The following is a 22,410-nucleotide window of genomic DNA, read 5'->3' as shown; positions in this document are numbered from 1 at the left end:
CCATGAGTTCTGCTCTGTGGACATTTTCTGTGGCTACATATCAGAAGAGGCATTTATCCATGAGCCATATATTTGATCAAGACATAATTAATTAATTTAGGTTGCAAAAGTGAATTTCCTGCCATCTTGCTTTTTGTTCTATTTCTGATTATATCATTTCTACATAGAAACTGGAAGTAAAAAAATAAAAATCTTGAAATACTTAAAATCATGTCAGTACAGAATGGGAGGAACTTTGGACTTCAGGTTTTCAGGTTTCTATTTTCCAGGACAAAAACTGGTTTTTTTATTAAAACATAATATTTTGCATTTAACTTTCTGCTTAGAATGACTGAAAATGTGTTTGCTTAAAAAATACTATTTTGTTTTTGAATTCTGTCTTCAGTGCCAATCTTGATATATGAGAGCTGCTCTGAAAGCAGTGCCTCCTGTTTTATGATGTTAGCTCACGATATCAGAAACCGATGTTGGTGGTAGGACAGTAGAGGTCAAACTTTCCCACCAGTATTCCATTACATGTTGTTGCTGTGTGACAGATGGCAGCAGAGGGTCAGTCTGACAGAATGGTGTGTGACATGGAAGTGCATAGGAAGCAAAGGTGCATCACTGAATTCCTTCATGCAGAAAGAAGTGGCACCCAGTGACATTCATTGATGCTTGCTGAAGTTTCTGGAGACAAAACAGTGGGTGTGAGCACAGTGAGACAGTGGGTGGTGCATTTTGGCAGTGGTGGCAGTTGCAGTGAGTCAACTCTCCTGGTACAGATTGTGAGCATGGTGTGCAGGTTTGTGTTCATTCCTGGTGACAATGCACATCTGCTGGTAGTGGCTATGTTGAAAAATAGTATATGTCAGCTGAGAATTTGCTCTATCAATTTGTATTACTGTGGTCTTTGTATCTGTTGTGATTTCAATGAAGAAAAAAAAAAAAGGATGCATTACTTTTGGAGTGATCAACGTAAATGCAGACAAGAAAAACTGTCTGATTACAGTGATGGAATTTGGTCACTTAGAGGAAAACACAATGGTTTCTGTGGCTTGGAATAACAAAATATTTACTCAGAGAAACATGATTCTGATGGAGTGTTTTCTCAATGGCTGCTTGATGGATAAAGTGATGGTTCATAGAAATACTTGAAAAATAAAAAATATTGATGCTGCTATTCAACAAAATTATTAGATATTCTACTGAAATGCAGTAGGGATGGATAGGGAGAAGGGGCTGAGAACTGAATTGAAAGACAAAATGAGGAAAAAGTTCTTGAATTGGGATGGAGGATACAGAGAACAGTCTTTATGAATACATTGTTATGTGCAAGATCATGGATAAGCAATCTCTAGTTCTTCATAATAAGCATAAGTGACACCCCACTACAGTACTTTTAATCTAACTTCCCCATTGTCTAGCTTCATACATCCTTGAACACTGCAATTTTATTTTTTCCCCTATCTTTTGTCTTTATTCTGGTCCTGCAATGTAGTATGTTATCTTTTGTTTTAATATGCTTTATAGTGTCATCTATGATCTCAAATCCAGGCCTAAATGTACAAATATATGCTTCATTTCTAGTGCATGTTACCTCCATATTTTGCAAATCTACCTTTTAAGTGAATTCTGACATGAAGTTTCTGTTGTAGTGGTAAAGAGAACTGTGATACCAAACACTTCATATAAACACCAATCTAATGGTACAAGTAGCCTCTATCAAATAGTGTTATTGTGCTCTTTGTGTCTGCTGTATTTTCCATGGAAAAAAAAATAAATTAAAAATAAAAATAAAAATGAGGCTTTACTTTCAGATCAACCTATCTATAAACTGATCTGTGGCCATTTATATACAGTGTCTTAAGGCAAAAATGTGTTTGTTTACAGAGAAAAAAACAAATCTTACTGATGCCAGTCCTGGACATACTGGAACTGAGACACTTTAAATGCAAATAGAAGCACTGAATATTTAAATAACTTATAAATAAAGATCTAGTATTTCTTATCATGATGTAGAAGTACCCCATTTCTTTCAGTTTCCTGACAATGAAATATTCCCAGAACAAGTTGTTTTTGCAGTATTCAGCATTCTTTGGATTCATGCAAGTCTTAAAGCTTATTCTGCTCTTAGAGGCACTAGGAATATCAAGATCCATGCTACGTTTTCACTGTAGGTAGTGAAAAATGCGGAATGTTTGGAATATCTGCAAATAATTATTATTAGACAATGTTACTAATATTGCAAAAACCCCCAAAATGTGTATTTTTTTATTTTTAAATATTTTTAGTTTCATCTGGTTTGAGATCCAAACATAACCTTTAGATATTTTTGGCTTTCAGACATTCCAGTGTTTCTCATCTTATTACTCCTTTCCTAATTTTTAAGAAAAGTAACTACATCTATTCCTTAATGTCTAAAAATGAGAATTCTGCCTCATTTTTCATTTGCAAAGAGCACAACTTAAACCATTAGGGCTCTAAAAGCCCGGTTCTAAGTCCTCAAGCTTGATTTGCGTGATGCATAGATAACAAAGTGAAAGTGGTGATGGATAGCAAGCACCTGTATTAGTTTCGTTTTCTTTGAAGCTAATGCACGGAACTCTCAATTCACAGTTATTAATAAACCCCTGCCACATGACCAGTGAGAGGGCATTATCTTATCAGTGACCCAAAAATTGGTGTATTTTGCCTGTTTTTTCTTTTAGTAGCCTGTTCTGTTAAGTATGTTTGCAAAGTCTTGACACTTGTCTAGAATTGTACATGGCTGATAGTGTTTTAAGTAGGCTTTAAAATAGTTGGAAAAGCAGTAATAGATGAATTATCCCATTAGTGCTACTGAGGTTATTACTAGTTCACAAATATTGAAACTAGCGCTGACTGAGATAAATGAATTTCTCATAATTTAATAATGCAAATCACACAAACAGTGAAGACCTACAATTATTGACAATAGTGATATGAATTTTAGCACAGAACTTAAATTCAATAACATTATTTTCCTCTGGATTTCAAAAAATGACATTGCTAAATATTTCTTCAGTTTTGATTTTGCATTACTTCAGTTATTTTATGTGTTTTTAAATCTCTGTACCAAGTTGTTCTATCAGTCAGCCCTATGTCACTAGCCATGACATGCTTTGCAGTTGAATGCTAAAGCAGTGGCAGCATTCTGTTTTAACTATTCTGCAATTCCAGTTGGTGCACTATTTATATGAATTAATGTCATTTAGTCCTTCCTTGGGTTCTCTAATATCGCTTTTCTTATTGGAGATTGAGGTTGCTTCACATTGGAAGACTGTACAGTAACTGTTTCTTTTAGGAATATTTACTAAATTCTGGTACATCTAAAATAAAAGTCAGAAACTGAATTTTGTAGACATGTCCATAAGGCTGAAGTAATAGGGGAAAAAAGGAAGTTGAGAGGACAGAAGTCAGTGTTTTTATAACCTGTGTGTCTAAGCTTGTAAAGTAGATTGTTTTGAGCACAGAGTAAATGACCCTCTATGTCCAAACTTCTACTGTGTGGCTTCATTAAAGTACATAAATTACTAAAACTGTCAGAGATGGCATTAAGTACTCAATAAAAGTAGACTTAATGTAATTAATAGCAATTAAAATTACACTTTTATGATGTCAGCCACCAGTACTGTGAAGACATAATTGTCTGTAAGGACTTCTGTACAATATTTATCCTCTAAAACTGTCCAATTTATGTGAAAAATGCCAAAAACATATCCCAAATGGGTACCATTATCTTCTTGGATTTTTAAAAGTGATCTGTCTTTATCCAGCCTGTGCACATTAAGCTAATTTACTTTAATTAGTTTTTTCCTCATTATCTTAATAGGCATGTTGATAAGGATTTCTTTTTGTGGTGGCGGTGGTTTCTTCTTTTCCTGACTACAGATGTTAAAACTTTACTCCTTAAGTGACTTTTTAAGAGATTGCTGCCTTGAATCCTGTACTTGACTCTTCCTTGCTCATATGCCCTCTTCCATCCAGTTGTCAGTTACAAATGTAGTGAATGGCAGTAACTTCAGTGTTTTTTAGAGATGTGAAGCAGCTGTGCTTTGGTTAGTTAATTGGTAGTTAAATAGGAAAGAATGACATTTTCATCTGTGCTGTAATAAGGGAGTTTACTGTGGTCGTAATAAGTAATTCCTAGAACAGTCACTTATGTCTCTAATAGGCACATAATAGAATATTCTTGAGAAAATGCCAGATTTTTCAGGCTATATTAACTATTTAAAATAATTATATAACCAGTATATTGATGTCTGACTCTAAGTTCTAAGCTGAATGTTTTAACTTAAATTGTACAGTTAAGTGCTACACCTTGCTCTGTAATTGATACAGAGAGACAAGCTCCTTGGTCAGGTCTTCAGAATTTCCATGGGAGGCATATAAATCACTCTGCTAACTACATAATTGAGTTTCTCGTCTGTCTTTGCTGAGCTACTTGTCACTTAGAAACTTCATAAGAAGAGCTTACTCTCTATTTCTGCATTCTCTTCTGAAATGTCCTCTGTTGATTGGGAAAAGTTGGTAAAGGTCTGTCCAGTGTCTTGAATGCAGCTCTGCTTTTAAATTCTGCAAACTTTCATATTATGAAATGTGAGATGTCAAGCAATTAGAATTGTTTTATCAAATTAAAGTGTATGTTACACCTTGCTTTTGCAATTGCATTTTGGTCATGGTGTGAGTAGTTTGTTTACACTAAGCAAGACATTAAAAAGAAAAATTAGTATTTGATTTTTGTTACAGATAGAGAGCTTAATTTTAACTCATCACCACACGTGCTTTTTTTCTTAGTGATGATAACCCAAAAAGATGCAGGATGGTACAAATAGTGATACATAGATAAGTGAGTACTGTTTTAAAACTCAGAAAGAATCATGTATGTATTTTAAAGTTATGCAAATCTGTAGAGCTGTAAAATTGTTCAGGATGCTTCAGAGATTGGGATGTTAATGACACTTTCTATTTCTAGCAGAAACAGCTTTTGTTTATAATCTTGTGTTGTCTCTGCAACTTCATCCCATTTCTATTAGACCAGGCCCCAAGGTCATCCCTTGCTTCCTGTATGAGGCAACAGTCCTCCTCTGCTTACCTTGTGTCATCAAAAAATGTTGTCAGCATCCTCCTACTATTTGTCTGCCAAGATCAGTAATGAAAATATTAAATAACATCACTCAAAATTCAGGCTCTGAAAAACTCTGTCTGGCTTTCAGCATTACCGGCATGTATCTCACCTTCATCAATTCCTTACCTATCTAACCTCTCTTATCTTTAGCTTAGATAATGTGGCATTGCATCAGTTTACTAATGAAGATGAATGAGAGCTAATGTATCTCCTATACACAGAAAGAAAACAGGCATTTTTCAGAAGTATGGGTTACTTTTGACACAGAAGTTGCAAACACATTGAGTCAGATTTGTTGGAGATGTCTAAAGAGCAAGCACAAAAAAAGAAGTATTTGGAGGCAATACTTCCCTGTGTAAACCCTCCCAGCACCTGGAAGTCTATGGCTTGAGGTCTTGTTATGTCGGAGAGCAATTAATGGATATTATGTTGCGTAGGTATGAAGGAATGCTCTAGGTTTTTTAATTTATGAATGATGGTCACCTTTGTCATCTTGTGAGAATGGCTCAAACAATTCAATTACATTTTTGTTAAGAACACATTTGCATTTGCTTATTAGAACTTTTCCAATATAGTTTGATTGAAAGTTTCCTATTCTAGTATTACAGTTATGAAATTTCCCTATACATATTTATATAGACATCTAGTAATATGCTTCTTCAGGTGTCTCTTTTTCATGCTAAAGAATTCTGGTCTATTCCAGTGTCTCTTGGTATGGAATTCCTTTGGAGTGCCTCCATGTTCTTCTTGACTTTTCCTCTTATTTTGTAGGCCTAAGGCATTTTTTTTTCTTCTTAAATAAAGGGTAAAAAGGTAATGGTAAGTAGCGAAGTGTTCACATGAGTTTACAGTGGACGTCTAGTATAAATGTTTCATGTCCAGCTTTCTTTCATAATAATTTCTAACATTCTAATGCTGTTTCTTTTGATTGAGATTGGAAGCTGGTGTTTTTGAAGAACTAAACTCTCAGCTTAGCAAATTCAGAATCCTGTTTTGTTTTGTCTGCCATGGAAAAAGTATTTATTCCTTTGCAGACAGTCTAGTATTCATCGGCAGTGAGTTTCCCTCATTCCAGTTCTGTGTACCATGCCCAGCTGTTAATTAACTCTCTAGAGTAGAAGCTCATCAGATGTGATGGTTGAATTATATGTTTCTGAAGAAATCCCCCATTTTTTTTAATTTTTTTTTTTTCTAGTAAAGGAGGACACAATGCAGTACCTTTAAAGCTATCTTTTATTAACAACATTGAGACAAGGCAAATTACAGTAATGTAAAATCACAACCTTGGCGCTGCAATTTTAGGCACTTTCTATAGAATAAGTAATCTTTATTTGCTCGCTTTTTTATATGTCTCTTTTGTTTGCTTTTAAAAGTTGTGAAGCTGTCACATTTTCAGAACTTCTCAGCTACTCGTATGTATGTTGTATGTTTGTACATAGTATATCTGCCCAGATCTTTCATAGTAGTAGAAAAGCTTCTATTAACTTCAGTGGAGAATCAAACTGATAATGGAAGTGTGATACCTTTCAGAAAGGAGAATTTGAATGTTTCACCGTGTCATTTATGTCACAACTCAATCATTGTTTTCTTTTAAAACTATTACAAGTATAAATGTACATGGAAGATTCATACAGCAATTAAGTTCTTATTTATTCTTACATCCTTCTGTTGTGTGATGGTGTTGGGTTTTTTGTTTATTGTTGGTTTTTTTGTGTGTGTGTGAGAGTTAAAAAAAAAAAAAAAAGAAAAAAAAACAAACAAGCAAAAAAAAAAAAACAAGAACCAGAAAAACAAGACAGACATGTAAGGAGCAGCTGAGGCCCCTTGGTTTGTTCAGCCCAGAGCAGATGAGACTGAGGGGAAGCTTCATTGCTGCCTACAGCTCCTCACAGGGGACAGTGACAGGACCCAAAAGAACAGCATGGAGCTGTGACAAGAAAGAGTCAGGTGAGGATATGAGAAGGTTCTTCACTAGAGGATGCTGAGCATGGTACAGACTCCACAGGGCAGTGGTCATGGCCCGGGCCCCCGATCTGCTGGGGTTTAAGCGTTCCATTTTCTGTGCTCCTCTGTGGAGCCAGGAGTTGGACTCGAAGATCGTTGAGATTCCCTTTCAGTATATTCTATGAGTCTAAATTACCTGCAAGAGGAAAACCATAAGGTATAGAAAATCTTTTAATGGGGTTTCACTGTTTACTATAATGTAGTTCATTGATGGTGCAAGGATTACTTCGAGTTAATAGAAACTGCCTCATTGACTGTAATTGTTTTGTTAGCAGTATATGTTGCATATACCTTAGTGTACAGACAGCTGTGCTAGGTTTATAGTTCTGTAATGTGCATCACCACTAAAGACCTTATCTAAAAATCCTTTGAAACATCGTTGTTTTCCCACATTAAAGCTGAACTATTTAATCATGACTAAGCCAGAGGCATTAATATGTTAAAGTAAATGAAGATGGTCACTGGTGCAAACCACAAGGCAAGAAAAGACCAGTCTATCTTATGTGGCAGTTACTGTTGATTTTTGCATTTTTCTCTTCTGATGGATCACATATGCATAACTTGCTGTCAGTTTCCTCTAATTATCGTAGATCATCCTCATGATTTGCCACTTGTAACCTAATATATTATGATAGCTGAAGTAATACGTTCTCCTTATAATTGGTTGCCCACTAGTGATGTGGGTAATGGATCTCTCCTGTGAAACACAAACAGTAACTAGATGCACAGCATGCAGGTAAGTTAAGTACCCATGCTACCCAGGAATCAGCAGGTATTCTTCATGACTTAGTCTCCAGACATATTTTCTGGAAGCTCAGCATATCTCTAATTGCAATTATATTTTGTGTCCATCTTGCCTCAGATCCTAGAAAAGAGGTTTCTGTGCATAAATATTTAAATATGAAAGTTAAAGGTGATACCTAGCATATTTCTGCAGACTGAAGGAAACATATCTGGCAGAACTTATTTATTTTTTTCACAGAATTCCCATTTCTATGAATGGAGTTTCTTTCAAGTATAATTCATGTCCCAAACTGTCAAATCAAATCTTAAAACTGGAAACTATGAGTCACATTTTGATGTGGCAAGTCTTCATATAGTATGTTTTGTTCAGCATAATCAATAGCATTAATAAATCAGTGGATTGACTGAATTCCAAAAGGATGGTAGGCTCTCACACAATAAATTGATTTTTGTTTTCTCTGTGTGAACACAGAAACACTGTAGTTAAGTGCACAGTTGGCGTAATATTGACTTTTTTTCCTGATATTTAGTCACTGAGTGGTCAAGGTTGACAAGGGCAATTATAACCCACCAGTGTGTATCAGTAGCTGTATTTCTCTAGGGTGCTTGTTTTCCCCAAAACGCTTCTTGTTCTCTAAGGCCTACTCTATTTTTGTTTCCTCTAAAAACTTCCAAAATAACCGGAGACAAATTTACATCCCCACAAAGTACTATTAAAGAGCTTGTTCAAAAATATGTATGCTTGCAGCAAATGTTTGCAGATCAGCTTAAGTTTTTTTAAATACTTGGTTTGGTTTCTTTCAGTAAATCCAGTTATGGCTGTTGCAGAGCAAACTGTCAAAACCTTTAAAGTCTTAGCCCCTCTTTTCTCATTCTAACTGTTTTACACCTTTATAAAAAGACTTCAAAAAAGAAAAGTGCAAAGAATGTTGCATCCAAAACCACATGCTGGTTTAGCCTGAGGTGGTTATCTTTAGTTTTAGTGATCATGGTCCAATTTGACTTTGCATATTTGAAAACTAACTTAGAATTGGTTATTACTTTTCTCATATCCATTGGAGAAAATCTTTGAAAGGAATAAATTGCATTCTATTCAATTCATTTTTATTTATTTGAGTCTCTTTGTGACTTCAAAAATATGTAACACAGAAACAGTTTTCACTGAATTTTCTGCTCTAATTACAACTTCCTAATATTAACTTGATCAAATACAAGGCAGATTATATTTTCACATAACTTATAAAGTTGTTGGAAATTCATAGCACATAAATTATTTGGTAGATATCTGCAGTGAGCTTTTAAGGATTTCTTGTGTAGGAATTAATTATATTTAATTGATATTATTAAGAATAGGTAAGAAGATAACAAAGAGAAAACAGAGAAATTAGACTATTTTTAGGGTTTGGGGAGGGAAACAGGAGAGTCTGAAGTTTTAGGATAGCATTCAGTAGTTTGACTAAACTTCTGTATGTCCCAGTGTCTGATTAAGACATGGAAACAAAAAAATCTGTGTACTCTTATCAGTGATTTTGTTTGTTTTGTTTTGTTTGTTTGCAGCTGGGATGAGAGGGCAAAACTGCTTACTGAATGTTGCTGGCTTGGGCTGGAATTGGAATTGTAAAGGTCTTGGAGTTGCAGAACATTCATTTTCAGCATCTTGTTGGCTCTTGTTAAAGTACTGCTTTTGATGGGCCGGAATTTAATCTCCAAACTGATTAAAATAGTAATTATTTGATTCATCAGTGAAGAAATAGAGTTCCTTTAAAGGCTAGACTCCATTTAATTAACAATAATTTGAGACTTCAGTCAGTACAGATCTGAATACTAACATTATTTAACAACTGGCTTTCAAATACGTTAGGTTTCTCTGGGAACTGACAGAATTTATCTTGCTCAGCACTCAGGAGCAGCCTACAGTGGAAAGCTCTTTACTACATCATTCAGAGCAAATTGGCTGTCCTCAGCTTTATGTAAGGATGTAAGCACACATAATCAAGGAATGATCAAGAAAAAAGAAACCTGTTAAAATTAGTTTGTGCAAAAAGAAAAACAATAACAATGTAACTCAGATAGAATAATTGCATAGTTTTATCTTCATATTCCTAAAATTGTCTTTATAACAGTCATATTTTGCCTTTTCAGAAACGTTTATATTGATACTTTTCTATGCACAGCATTGATAGATATTGTGCATTTTTCCTACTGATTATATTATGTGTAAACAGAAAAAAATATTATTCTGTGCAAGGAATTAATTTGTGTTGTGAAGATAAGGCATACTGTTGGTTTGTATTTTGTTGAAAAGTGAGTAGTACTGTTGTAGTCTTGATCACAATAATTTAAGGAATTAAGTATTCCAGTCTATTTAAACTCTTATCTTTACCCATTTTTCTTGCTTTCTTTACTTTTTGTTTCTGTGAACAAAATTCTTAGGGGCAGTTTTCTGCTTGTTTTTGATAGCAGTCTTTGTGTAGTATAAAGCGTCGTGAAACTGAAAAAGTTGTAGAGTAGGGGTGAACATGAGATCGGAAGAACCTTTAATTATAGCATGCAATTGCTGCTTACAAATAGTCTAATCAAGGCTCGGTTTGCTATGAAATGGGATGAACAGTGCTCCAATTATTACACATTTTGAACATATGTTATGCATTTTATCACAGAGATTACTGATCTTTAAAGCTACTTGTTGCTTTTCCTATGATACCAATTATTTTAAGCACATATGACAAGTAACTGGCATCTTTATAGCTGTGAGGTTGCATCTCAGCAGGTTTTACCAGTAATACTGTGCACATGAAAATAATATGTAAAGAATCTGTTCAATAGAAACTATATCATTGCCACAGAAAGCACAAGAAAAAATTGGGGAGGAAAGTTGCTTTGGAAGCATAAGTTCATAGTTTCTAAGTAATTATATTTTAACTTTAAAATGTTGCATTTTTCAGTGCTCTTTCATATTTTTTTGTTCCAGCTTCCTATGAGGAGCTCTAGTTGAGGCTATGCCTCACTGCTAATAACCAGGTGAATTAGCAGAGTGTTAAGGTTCTGTGGATACTGTGCATATATTCTTGCTGTAGTTAATTTTTTTTAAAGAGTGCTTATGTAGAAGGTGATAAATCTGTACTGCTAAGTGACAGTTATGTTTTACAGTTGCACTGTTGAGCTTTACTGTGATGAAGTTGTAAAATACTGTATTTATATAGTGTGTAATCTTTGTCACACAAGCAGTCATGCATAGACCAGTTATATATAGTTACTTATGTAGTTACAGTTAAAATATATTTATTTATACCACTATAAAAATATACATAAGAATACTGATGTATAAAAATATAGTTCTACCTATAGTTAGATTAAAAAAAAAAAAAAGCTATTTTTTAAAATCATATTATTTCACTTTTTAAATGAGTGGTAGTCAAGTGGATTTACTTGGGACCAAGAAGTCTGTTCTTACTGTCACTTTCAGTTGTAGATAGTTGCATACACCAACATTACTGTGGTCATTTAAAAAATTTCTCTTGCTGGTTCTTTGGATTTTTGGGATGTGGTAGTGGATCACTGCTTACAGTGGCAGTCTATGAAGTCCATTCTTTCATTCTGAATGAGCCTAGCATTGTTTGTTCTCCATTGCACCGGATCTCTTGGCAGCTTCTAATTCATTTGTTACCATTCATTTTGGATCAATCGTGCCAATGATCTAACTCAGTGAACTAGTAAATAAAATGCCCTACCTGGTCTTTGGCTCAGGACTCTTTTGAGCTGTGCTTAGGGAGGTTGCTCAAGTGCAATCTTCAAAAGAGTACAATTCACCTAAGTAGCCAGGGTGCATCTCTGAGTTGATGGTATACATCTAGTCCTCTCCAGTCTCTTCAGTATAAACTCTACTGAAATCATGTTTGGTGGGTGTAATTCTGCAAGAAGCTACTTGCCTGGTTTGTTTCTACATCACCAATAGCCATTTGTCTGCTCCATATAGTATATGCTGTATGTTTTGCTAGCTCCTTCTCAGTGCGCAAACACTGGATTTATTGCTACTTAGTTTTCAGCAGTTCTTTCCAGTAAAGGTGGAGAGAACAGGTTTCCATGAAAAGAAGTTACCTACCCATTTTTCCTATCCCAAAATACAACTGAGCAGGGAATAAAATTGCCTGTCAGTGTCCTGTAACAGAAATCTGGTTTTTGGCATGAAAGCTATTCAATTCAAATCAAAAAGCCATTTCTCATGGATGTTAACTTGGAAATATAATAAATCACGTTCCAAGTACCCAGAACTTTAAAATTGAAAGAGAAGTAGAATGTACTGGATCATTTCAATGTTTTATCTGGCAGGCAGCAATGAAGTTTTGTCACATTTTTGGGGTCACCTATACCTCAAGTAGAAGTGGTGTCTTTCTCTATGTTTTCCATCTTCTCTGTTAGATGAATGGTTATGTAAATATTTCACTGATTGATGATCAGACTCATTCCAGTGAAATTGTGCAGTTCCATATCTGAGCAGATGTGGGATAAACCTCTATTGCTGTTTATTAGTCTTTCACTGGCTGCTATTTTCAGTTCTCCTTCCCAAGCTTCTGAGGGCTGCACTCTTTGATCGTGCTCCAGTAAATTATGATCAGAGCATCAAAGGGAGTTAAGTATGTTGACAGTGAACGTCGCTTAGCTTGACATTCAAGTGTGCCATTCTAGAAATATATTCCAAAGTATGGCTGGACTGAATTGGCATTGATAGGCACCTAGAAAATGAAATGACAGTGTGAAGAATTTTGGGCACAGGGTCTTCTAAACCTAGAAATAAGAAATATTGAAGACAGAGTAGTTGTAAAAATTCCTGCTTGACTGAAATTTGTGAAATCATCACTTAGAACTCATTAGCCCACCCTCCAGCAGTGGAAGATAAAATTACGGCAACTTAAAATGCATGTAGAAAACATAAGGATGGAACTAAAGATAATTATCATAGGTCTTTACATGTCAGCATTTCAGATTAGCCTTGGTTTCAGCTTGTCTTGGTTTCAGAATTCCTGAAGTAGGCTACATATGATCCATTAGTGCATGGCATGGATTCTGATTAAACCAATATGGATGATTGGGTACTCAGGAAATCAGATACAAGCCTAGTTACTTTTTGTTTGGTTTTGTATGTAGAACTAAAAGATAAAATGCAAATACTATAGAACTGGGGCTTCTGTACGAACCAGCAGACCTGATGATACTGATGACCTCCAATTAAGCAAAAAGTAGCTCTGCACAGTCACATAATTTTCATTTTCTCCAATTTAAAATGAGATTTGTACTCACAAAAGATGACAGTAAGTAATATGAAATATTTCAAAGTAGAATTTCCTTGTATTTAGTGATATAAAATCCAGATTTGAAAATGTTATAGATCAGTGTCTTGACAAGTGGTCACTGTGCTTTAAGGCATTGTTAGTATTGAGGCTTTGTTTTTCTCACTTTATTTACCTCACAATTCCTATGTTTATTTTTAGCATAGAAGTTTCTTTAATTTTTATATTGACTGTACAGTCAGGCTATTTATTCATTTTATGTCTGTATTATTTTTTTCTTCAGTTACACTCCAAGGCCCAAATTTAGGGAGACTTTTGTCAGTGGAAAAGTTTGCACTGAAGTTTACTGTCTGGGTTCATATTTGCAGATACCAGAGGAAATGTCTTTTGTGGTTCGTGTAGAACCTGGATGCACAGATCCAATATCCACCCACTTGTTTACAGTTTGTAGAGCATCAATATTATGACTTAGAGTGTACACTTGTTTACACTTGTTTCCCCAGAAGCTAAAAATAGTGTGCTAATAATATTTCTTAATCTCTGCCTATCAGAAGTTTGAGGCCAGTATTAGGAATGACTTTTCTGGTGCTGTGCCCATTAGTTGCATTGTACTGACACTACTACTTCTGATTCTTTGATCAACATCTACATTTAAAACAAGAGAAAAGAAAAAAAAATCCTTTACACTTCACCTTGAAAGAAATTAGTATTCATATATATATATACATGTATACACTAAGTACTCATTCACACTGCATTTTTTTTTTTAATGCTGAAAGTTCAGTGAAACAGAAGCAAAGCATTTTGTGATGGAAAAAATATTTACATAAGTACAGGAAGTGTGCATTTATTCATATTCTATCATCATTGCCGTTGTCACGTGAAGTTTCTAAAAGGTCAAATAAAAAAACTTAAAGGCTGTTTGGATCTCTGTTTGGAGAGAAGTTCTAGATGCAAGTAGTAGTTGTGGAGTTTGAGGCAGAAGGGTGTGAATGTAACTGGAATGTTAGAAATAAAAGAATGAAGTGTGATTTTCAGATGCTGTCATTGTAAGCAAAGGTTTTGTTCCACTATCCCCTTGATTTATCAATGCTTACTTTTTATATGTGGAATACTCCAAATTCACTGCAAGTTTGTAATGTGCATGAAAAAATGCTTTCTGAAAATAGCCTTTTTTTATATATTCTAAGTGCTAATGGTTATGTTTTTCTTTATAAAAACAATTAGTATCATTCCCATATGTTTCATTCATATTACTTTTGAGTACACAGGCTTTGCAAAGTATGGGAGGACAATTTATCATGTTTGCTGATACATAATACATCAATGAAATTTATAAGGTGCCATTGAAAACTCATTCTCTATGCTAAAGCTAGGAAGACCTATATCTTAAGTTTTATTTTAAATGCTCTGGACTCCTGATCAGTTTTCCACTGTAGTAGAAAGGAAGGAACTTCTTCATATGTGATCTGAAGAAACCAAATGTGAGACTAAAGGAGTAGAATGATAATGGATGCCCAAAACAACATTTTTAACATGCAATGTGCAATCAAAATTTCCGCGTGATCTTAACAAATAAATTTGTCCTAAAACATGCCAGTCTAGCAGCTGCTATAGTAAGTACTGTGAGAGCTGCATCTCACTTGTAGATGTTAAGACATATAAACAATTAAGAAATGCATTCCGTATGTATCACTGGTCAAAGAGGGAAAAAACATACAGAGAAAAAAAAAAACCAAAACCTAATATTCTGCTTTGCAAGTTACTGTGGTGTTTTGTAATAATAACTAAACTTTTTTTTTTAATGCACAATGACTTTATTAATCGTAATCTATTCTATTTGCAGATACCTGGCTTGTCTGAGATCCACCAGCATAACACCAGATAGAAATCTGAAGGTAGGATGAAACATCTGATGGCCTCAATCTGTAATGGGATCCATGTATTGCATTGGTGATTTTTAGATGACACATGGTTATCTAGCTGACAGAATAGAGCATAACTACAAAATTACAAGAGGCCAGTATGTGCTCAGTATGCAATGCCCTATTGACTTAAACGTTTCTCAATATTTTATGCTGCTGTATCTAATTTACTATTGTTGCAATAACAGTGTAGGTCAAAATAAAAAAATAAAATAATAATAATAAAAAAATAGGATAAATGGGTGTAGTGTTAAATTTAACTTACATGAGTATTTTGTCTGGAAAAAAAAAGATATAACTTGATAAGGTTTTCTTTCTCTATGCTTTACACTGTTACCAGTCAGTCTTATCAAGAGTATAACATAATTGAATGAATAATGAAATTCTCAAAAAGAGCTTTTAACTCTCTTGTGAGAGTTCTCCTCTTTAGATTAATAACTTGAAAATGCCCTTTGTATCTAGGACCTAAACTCAAATGAAAGCACGTCAGGAGAGTACCGTATCTCTGTAATGGTAGTTGTTGTGTTTGCATTTGGCAGTGTACTGGTTGTAACCAAATATTAGTCAGTCTGATCAGTACTTGCATAGCAACTGTATTGAATCAATTCAATACCTGTTTATTTGTTTCTTTAGTTATAGATGGGTGATTTTTTTTTCCCTCAGTGGCAGCTGAAGTCAGATCATTTAAGTATGTGAACCTCGAAAAAAGGGTTTGTGTAAAACTGTATTCGGCATCTTGTGACACCAAATGGGAAATGTGTTCTTCTATATGGCTACAAAAGGTTTTAGTACAGCTATCAAATGCATGTTCTGCTCATTAATGTTTGTACAGTATTCTGCCTTAAAAGAGCTACAGTTTCCTAGAGCAAGTTATTCAGAATTCGACTACACTCTTCAAGTTTAATGGGTTGAGCTCTTTGAGTTCCCTACCTCCTCCTGATTGATGGTTTGTTTCTTCTTTTAATACAAAATTCAGTAAAATTTCCCACAGTGAAAATGGTCTTTTAATTATAAAACACCAGCGTGTGGGAGTGATTCAATTTACACATCAGAAAAGTTCAGTTACTTGACCATAATTTATTTTTGTGCTGATCATTTACAGACCACAGATTCTTCTTTTTTTCTTTTTTTTAACTCTCTCTCCTTCTCCCTTGTAAAAGAATAAAAGTCTCAGTAACCTGGAAAAGTCTTTAGATACTGTATCGCATCATCATCAGAACTGGACTTCATTATCAGGTGTTTTTTATCAGCTTTTCCTCTTTTTCATGTTCTAGCTCTGTTGTCATACTTAATTTAAATGTGTTCTGTAATTGCTGAGTAATGCAGTTTTTTCTTGAGTCTGACAAAGGAACGGCATCAGTAGGGTAGAGTAAGTGATCTCATTCGTGGAACTGTGAGAATTAGAGGTATTGGCTAAAAAGTATATACTTGCAGTTCTAGTGTTGCACACAATGTAAGTAACTTCTGTAACCTTTTTTCAGCATCCTGCTTCAGCTCTCAATCTAATCTCTAGGAGGGGATAACATGGCTTTGTTTTAATAAATTAATAAGTAATGGGAGTTATTAATGTTGAAAGAAATGCCTGGGTGAACTGGGAAGTTTTAGTGTACTTTTTCTGTGCAATATTATTCTTTATCATTTCATTTTCAGTACGCAACTTAAGTCTTGCACTGGTTTGTATGGAAGCTTCTAGTAACAGATAATTGTCAGACGATAAAATATTAGAATAATATTTAATGAATCTTAACTACAAATATTTATAAATATGCTCTTATATCTTTTTTTTTTTCTTTTTTTCCCCTAATCAAATGCAGTTTGTGAACCTAGCTGAGATTTATCAGATTATTCTCTCTCTAGAATAAAGAAAGTAACTGTAGTTGATAGGGAAATATATATATCACTTATTCAAAGTTGTACGGATAAATTTAACGTTCAGCTGACTATATGAATGCTAGGGAAATACACTTCTGCTATTTCTTTGATTCTTGAGAATGTACTTTAGTCTGTTTTTCACTTTAGAAGGGCTGTATGAATGCCACTTAAATAAACAAAAGCAACAAATTACTGTGAGTGATTTCTTCACGTTCTGTTCAGCTATTTGAAAGGTGTTTCTCCCTTTATCCAGGACTAAGCGTTAAGACTATATTGCTAACTCGAGTTTGTGTTTTTTAGTGTTCATACATTTTTGTAGTATCTGCGCCTGCTGCTGTTTGGATATGCTTTTATTTGATAACAGAAATATATTCCCAGATCAGACTTATGGTCTGAAACTAACATTTGCTCGTAAAACTAATATAAAATGTTACCTTCCATTGTCCATTTAGTCATTACAGCCTATAATTATTCCTGTGTTATTTAACAATATTGAATTGCCCCTACTGCAACTTTTTGCTGTCACCTGTACCTTCCTGGGCTCATGTCAGTAAAGGGAGCAATTCTAAGTGTGATGGACAGAAATGTTTAAGACCAGAAAATGCAGTAAGGGTTTTTTCCAGGTCCTGTTTAAGGTTCATACAGGCATGTATCTTAATATTAAAGTGCATTTGACATTTATTTCCAGGAGCTAATGTTTAAAATTCTGTATGATCTCTGAATAGGAACAGATGTATGCCTATCACCTGGCCGGTATGTTCTACAGGGTTAATGTTCACATACATGATCTCACAACTGGAATTGTTCTGGGAGGACAGATTAGGGCCAAGATTCTCCTCTCAGCAGAACGCCACAGTGTTCTGCTTTGCTTGTCAGGGGAAATTTCTCTGTCTAAGCATTGTTGGCCACCAGGAATTTAGTGTACTTCCCCATGTACAGCCTCTTTAAAGCCCCTTTTTTTGAGATGTGTTTGTTTATGAATTCAATGTCTGAAGTCAATTAATACAATACCTGTTAGTTTCTAGTTTGTTATTTTCATAATCAGCATTATACTTTTAATGAGATGTGGTCGGAGCTGTTTGATTAGAAGTGAGCTCCATTTTATCAGGTCGTTATGCAGTTCCCAAGCATATCTACCTTAATCTGTTTAACAGCAGCATAAATGAAGAGATGCCTTCTTTGTAAACCTCAGATGTCCTCAGGTTTAAAGTAACTGCTAAAACATTGTTTTGCCACGTGAACAAGATCCCGAATCTCCTGGGATTCCAACAGAAAGTGGAAGTTAGACTTACTCTTGAGCCCTAGTGCAACCTGCTAGCATGTGCACAGCATGAGATGGGCTTTAGAGCTCAGGCTTTGTTTCATCTAGGTAAAGCTGACCTTACATATCAGGGGATTCAGTATGAAATATTCTGGGCGTTCTGAAAAATATATAAGCACTCTTGTCCCAGAGGGGTGAAAACTTACCTTTGTCCTTAGGAACAAATGGTGTGTTTATTGGTTGGATTCTCCTGTCTGTAGGCAAAATTAGGGACTGTCTTTTAGAGCAGCAGAGCAATGGGAAAAACACTGTGCCTAGGGAGGTGCAACATCTGTAGCACCCAGGATTTTCAGTGCTAACTACTAAGACACAATATTATAGAACTTGCTGTTAGTTCTGGAGTTTTTTGGCATTTATAGGTATGTTGTTTGCTACAGGATAAGAGAATAAATATAATAGGTGGTAAATTCTAGAAGATGCTGTCATTTCTGGTCTGTAAAATTTTATGCTAACTTGATATTAGAAAAATAGTGTTTTACTTTCTGTATAGAAACCAGTGTATTTTTCCAAGAAAAATATTTGGTATGACATAGAAATTGGGTTTTCTCAGACATTATGGATATAACTGAACTGGTAAGGTTGTGTTTTCTGAATAGTGCATTAGATGAAAAAGAACAGGGAGTTCTTTAAAGGATCCTTTTGTTCCCCATGTTGATGAGTACTGTTTGTCACTCACATGCCAAAATAGAAGGGGAAATAAAAATCTAAGATTTTATTTGTTTTTTGAGCACATTATTAAATAATGTTGACAATTTCTCTCTTGCAGCATGGTAATGACATGTCTAGAAGGAGTACAGTGGATGCTTTGGGTTGCCATGAGTTTTGCAGCCTTTTCATTTTAAGATGCTCAATTATTCTTGAATCATTGCACTACTGTTTCAAAGAACATTTTGTTACTTCCCTTCAAAAACCCTTACTCGTGGTTTATTAGGGTTCTTTGAACTACTTTGTAAGGCAAACTTGTGGTAGAGTTTGTACCATGATTTTTATACTTAGTCTTTTGAATCCAGCTAGCCTGAATAGCCCAAAGGAGATAAATCATGAAGCATAGAAATCAGGAAAATGCAAAGTTGGTACTTGAAGCTGAACCAAAAGCGAGTGTAACTCAATTTGTCAGTGAGAATTTCCAGTGAGAGAACAAAGAACTTGATTTTTATTGTTTTTAACATTCTGTCTTTTTTATGAGAAAGCTGTGATTTGTACACTTTCTGTGTACAGTAAGAATCAACATTTGAGTGGCAGATTTTTGCTGAGTCTATGTAGATTTAACTACGTGTATAAGAGGGGATGTGATTTCCTGAAAGGAAGATTTGACCTCAAGATCTACTGTGATGTGCTTTCAAAGAGGTTTTAGAGACATTTCCTTTAATGAATAGGGATATTTTAATGCATTCACTTCTGAGCAGATGGCAAACTGGTTTCAGATTCAATTGTCATCCAAATCCTTTTCTCCACCATATGACAGGTACCAAGAAGATGCAGTGATCTGGCTCATTGTGCTTCAGGATACTGTGCAAATCATATTTTTGCACAGAACTCATTTTAATACTGTAGTAGGACAGAGAAAGATCAACAAACTCCGTACGAGTGTCAATAAGATGGTAATTGACATGATCATCATTTAATGGGGGGAAAAAAGGCCAGGTCATTTGGATGATACAAGCCAATGAACCAGGTAGAACTCATTAGCAAATTGGGGTCTGATTGATTATAGATGGACTTTCTGAGATTTGTTCAGTAGTATATAAATTAAAGGTATGTACCAAAGTGTGGATGCAGAAAACAGAGGTAGGTTTCATGCTTCATGTTAAAATTTTAATTCCATTGATAATGGCTGTGTCAGAGAATATAAAGGCAGCATAAAATATATGTTTCATTTTTCACTTGGTATCAATCACGTGGGTTGTGCTGTTTTATACAAACATAAAGATCCTCAGAGATCTTGGAGAAGTCTCCAACAATTACAGCTCCATCTGTGTAAAGCTGAATGCGAAGCCTGAGATGTACCACATACGATTCAATTCCAGTTTGTTTTTTCAACAAAACTTTGATGTGTGGTATTTCACATCTCTTTTGCCAGAATCAATGCTAACTATGCTGTGTATTTATTTGTGTATTTTAAAAAGAAAAAGAAAAAAAAGAAAAAAAAAAGATTGCTTTTCTCTAATCTGCTTGTAAACAATTGACAAAGATACTTATGTGTTTAATTATTGAAATTGAACCTGATGTAAGAGGCAGTGCAAGCTACCTTACACAAATATTTAAAAGATAACAATATCTTAATGCAAGAGCACCAGGTGAGACCTTGCAGGTATTACTATTGCTCACTACATATTTATAGTGGGGGGAAAAAAGAAGCCTAAACTCAGCTGTAAGTGCTGAGAATTACATGTCATTTTCCTTAGGGCAATAAGTGTTCTTTTGTCTGTCTAGATATTTCTATATGTTTTGTGCATTAATTTCTAACAGCGTTGTTCTGTGTCACTAAAATATCAAAATCTAATCAGTCAGATGGCAGTATATGGAAAAAAATAGAAATCCATAGCAAAGATTAGTGATGTCTAAAAGTGGTTTATGGGTCCTAGTGGGATTCGTTCTTTTTTAACAACAAAGTGCAAAGTAAAAGAATATGCACAGCTTACTGTGTCTTCGTACTTCTTTTGATCTGAAAGAACAATCAGATAAGGCTGATTTCTGAAGACAGTTCAGAATGAACATACTTTAGTTGCCCCCAGTGATAACCATCATTGTCAACAGGAGGCATTGCAGGTACTGACACTAGAGCCCTAAATGTTCAGATACTGAACATTTTATCTTTTATTTTAAAAACTACTGCTGGGAACTCTCTTTATAGAATGCAATGGATGATGAGTATTTAGAAGAAGAATGAGCCCTGAAGGAGAATAAAGCGCAAGCCTCAGAGGTTGTCAGTGAGCACCAGAAGGACAGAAAAAGTTAAGGTTAAAGTGGAGAATTTTGTACACACAGAAAAACCTGAAGATGTGGAAAGTGGAAGGAATTACAGGCTACAAAAACAAAAGAATTTAGTGGCCCTGGCCACAGTATGCATGCGTCTAGTTCAGTGAATCACTTTGCACTCTGTTAGATTTCAGGAAAAGTAGTACTTTTTCTTAGGAAATGCTCAAAATTAGAAAATATTGGGATGCTAATAATAAAACATGAGATACCTGGATTAATGTAGTGCATAGCTAACATTCTTAATCTACGGAATTCTAATAAATGCCACTAGTCCCTTTAATTCACAACCTTTTGCTCTAAAATTCTGAAGAAAATATTCATTTTTTGGCACATTGTGATGAGTAGTTACACTTTACATGACTCTCAGGAATTGTAAACCTATTTAAGCATGCTGTAGTGCATTGAGAAAGCAGATTGCTTACAAATGTATATACAAACATTTTTCAGATGTAAAGGTATTTATGTCCTGAAAGCTTTGCAACATTGATGGTCCTTGATGGTCATTGATGGTTTAACGCTGGTAGTTACTGTATTTATGATTGTCTAAGTTATTAACTGCTAGCTTAATGCACTGCAAAGCTATCAAAAAGTATACTAATATCACTCTTAATATTGCATCGAGGATAACTAATTTTGAATGAGGAGATGTAAATGAATTCATAATCGGAAGTTTTTAGTGCACTTATTGCTATCGCTGCAGTTTAAAAATGTGCCTGGAAAAAAATGTATATAAGTTCTTGTCTAGCCCCCCTTCAAATAGATTGTTCTGGGCACTATACACAGAAAAGACATTTAAACACATTGACTACTGTTTTCATTTTACAACATTATCATTGCTGTTTTCTTGTGTTTTGAATGCAGTTCTTGAACTCTTTTTTCTTGTGTTCATAAATGAAGCAGAGATGGTCAGTATCATCTCTTAAAGATCATGAATAATAGGAGCTCCATGGCTGTACATGTGCCCCTGGCATCTGATCAGGCTTGAATATCAGGTGGTGCATCTTGTAGTTCAGGAGGTTTTTCCTGGGTGCTGCTGTAACAAATGAGGTATTGATGAGTTGATAATCAGATCTGTACTTTTGAAGGTTCTCAACTCTGAGGAGGCCCATAGATAAAGGTATTTTCTCTTCTTCCTCCCCTACAATATGT

At 34.8% G+C, this 22,410-nt stretch overlaps 1 protein-coding gene across 20 annotated transcripts in view; it reads left to right on the top strand.

Moving 5' to 3' along the window:
• Nucleotides 1–22,410, top strand: part of TENM3 (teneurin transmembrane protein 3) — a 770,347-nt gene that overhangs the window by 314,608 nt on the left and 433,329 nt on the right. For all 20 annotated transcript variants that reach the window (XM_085545060.1, XM_085545048.1, XM_085545077.1 and 17 more), the window contains one exon: nt 15,011–15,062. The gene's annotated coding sequence lies outside the window, so the exon portion shown is untranslated. The remainder of the gene's footprint in view (nt 1–15,010; nt 15,063–22,410) is intronic.

The sequence above is a fragment of the Coturnix japonica genome, chromosome 4, assembly GCF_054131305.1.
Source record: "Coturnix japonica strain WE chromosome 4, WE-NBRP24, whole genome shotgun sequence".
Taxonomy (NCBI): domain Eukaryota; kingdom Metazoa; phylum Chordata; class Aves; order Galliformes; family Phasianidae; genus Coturnix; species Coturnix japonica.
Note: the sequence above shows the minus strand (reverse complement) of the source record. Positions and strands in the feature narration are given on the sequence as shown.